Here is a 2,500-nt window from a genome sequence, read left to right as displayed (position 1 = left end):
GTCGTCGGCGTGGCCTCTCGGTGGGGCGCGCGATGTTCTCGGTGGGGCCGGGCCGTGTCCCCGCAGCGGCGGGGCGGCCCGAGCCGCGGCGGTCCTCTCGGGCGCAGCGCCGGGCTACTGAGGGAAACCCCGGGCCCCGAGACGGATTGCCGCGGCGGTGGCGGCGGATGTCGGGCGCGCCCCCGCCGGTGGACGCTCCCCCGAGGGTGGCAGTGGGGGAGGCACCCCGGTGGGGCCATGCAGGTCGTTTCCCTCACCCCAGGGCCAGGTACCTAGCGCTCCGAGCCTCGGCGGTCCCCGAGATCCCTCGGCGTCGACAAACGCCTCTTGGGAGTCGAATGGGCCGCCGAGCCGGGCGGAGGTTTAAAGACTCGGGCGGCTCGGCGCGCCCCGCCGCGGCGGCGGCGGCGGCGGCGCGGGTTCCGGGCGGTGGCGCGGTGCTGTCGAGGGGTAGGGGGAGCTCCCTCCGCCGATGCCCCTGCGGTGGTGTCCGTTGTGACCGGCCGGGCTCGCCGTCGCCGGCGTCCCGCCGTGCGCGCGCGGGGGCAGCCGCGCCGGGGAGGGGCGCCCTGCCCCCCCCTCTCCGCGGCCCGCTCTCGGCGGAGAGGCCGCGGCGCGCGACCGGCCGCGGGGCCGGACCCGCTCGCTTCTAGACGGGCGACGCCGGCAGAGGGCGCGTGCTCTCTGCCCTACCTGAGCTGCGGGGTTGCGGCCGCCGGGCCCCGCCGCGCTCTCTCCCCTCGGCCGCCGCCGCAGGCTCGCGTGCGGCGCCGCGTCAGGCGCGACCGCGCCTCTTCCCTCGACGGCCTTCTCCTCGAACCGCACCGGCGCTGCCGGCCGCCGGCCGCCCCTGGCTTGGCCGCTCTCCCGACCGGGTGAGCGCTGGGTTGTCTCCTCCGTCGCCGGAGGCCCGGCGAGTGCGGGCGACCCCGTGCCGAGTTGGCGGCGTCGCCGCTCGGCGGGTGTCCCCCCTGGGGGGATGGTCTTGCCGGAAGGAGCCTGCCGTCGCCGATGGCCGTCCCGGCCCGGGCCCTGCCCGTCGTTTCCCCGTTGCCCTTCCCGGCCGCGTGTGGGCCGAAGGCAGGTGCCGCGGGCGGCCGCGGGGGCGCTTCCCCACCCGGTCCCTGAGTGGAAACGAGGGGAGCGGGTGTTGCCCCCCGGCTCAGCACCGTACACCTGCCGCCGGGCGCGTGCTCGCGGAAGGGGCCCCGACGGTGCGAAGCGGCGGCGGCGGTCCCGGGAGTGCGGCCGTGGCGGCGCCGGGTCTTGCCGACCGGCGGGCCTCGGGCGCTCGCGATGCCGGCTCGGGTCTCGGCGGCGTCCGCCTCCGGCGCCGGCGGCGGAGCGTGGCTGCCAGATGCTCTCCTTCTGACGGGGAGGAGCGGTCCCGCGCAGGGGTGCGCTGGTGGAGCGGTAGACGCCGCGTGGCGGTCTCGGGCGTTGTAAGGTCGCCGGGGAGAGCCGGCCCCGCGGTTGGCGCGGCGGTGTTCCCCGAGTCCGCGGAGCGGTGAAGGGAGTCGAGTTGTGAGCGGGGGCCGACGGTTGCGCCCCCGGCCGCGAACGCGTGTCGTCCCGTGAAAAAGAGGCCGGGCCAGGTTGCCGTGGCCCCGCGGTCCGTCGCGTTGCCGCTCAGCCTCTCCGTGCGGAGGTCGGGCCGAGCCCGGGCGCCTGGGCCGCCTCCGGAAGACGGCACGCGAGGTGGCGTCTCCCCTCGCGGGGGGAGGCGGTTGGGGGCGCGTGCCCCCCCGCCTTTTTGCCGACTTTCGGAGCGTTTCGTGGGGTTACTCTTTTTTTGCCCCCCCCCGCCTTCCTCCTCCGTTTCTCTCTGTGTGCTCGTACGGTCGAAGCGGGGGCGCGCGCGCGCGCGTCCACGCCGAAACAGAAAAAGGGGCCGCTTCACGCGAGCGGTCCCGGCCCCTCCGCGCGTGCGGGGTCGGTGCCGAAAGCCAGACAACTCTTAGCGGTGGATCACTCGGCTCGTGCGTCGATGAAGAACGCAGCTAGCTGCGAGAATTAATGTGAATTGCAGGACACATTGATCATCGACACTTCGAACGCACTTGCGGCCCCGGGTTCCTCCCGGGGCTACGCCTGTCTGAGCGTCGCTTGACGATCAATCGCCGTCCGGGGTTGCCACCCCGGCGGTGCGGCTGGGGTCACCTCGCAGGCCCGTTGCCCGCGGTCAGCGGCGGCGGCGGTGGCGGCGGCGGCGGCCGGCCGGTGCCCGGAGGGAAGGTGGTGCGGCGGTCAGCGAGGGAAGCGTTTTCCTCGGTGGCCTCTCTCCCTCTTTCCCTGCGGCCCGGTGGGCTTGGTCGTCGTCGCGGCCGCGGTCGTTGTTGCCGCGCAGGGTCTTCGTCCCCCTAAATGCAGACTCGGGGAGCGCTCCGTAGCTCCCCGCTCCCGGAACGAGCCGCTGGGGCAGAGCTCGTCCTTGCCGGGGCCGTGCCGCAGTGCGGTGGCGGCGGCCGGGGAAGAGCGAGAGACGGCGTCGAAGACGCCG

General features: G+C 75.6%; 1 non-coding gene across 1 annotated transcript; it reads left to right on the top strand.

Moving 5' to 3' along the window:
- The first annotated feature begins 1,952 nt into the window (after positions 1-1,952).
- LOC134057185 (5.8S ribosomal RNA) lies at positions 1,953-2,105 on the top strand. The gene has a single exon (XR_009934265.1). It is a non-coding gene; the product is annotated as a 5.8S ribosomal RNA (ribosomal RNA).
- Positions 2,106-2,500: the final 395 nt, after the last annotated feature.

The sequence above is a fragment of the Cinclus cinclus genome, unplaced genomic scaffold, assembly GCF_963662255.1.
Source record: "Cinclus cinclus unplaced genomic scaffold, bCinCin1.1 SCAFFOLD_140, whole genome shotgun sequence".
Lineage (NCBI taxonomy): Eukaryota > Metazoa > Chordata > Aves > Passeriformes > Cinclidae > Cinclus > Cinclus cinclus.
This window is presented reverse-complemented; position numbering and strand designations above follow the sequence as displayed.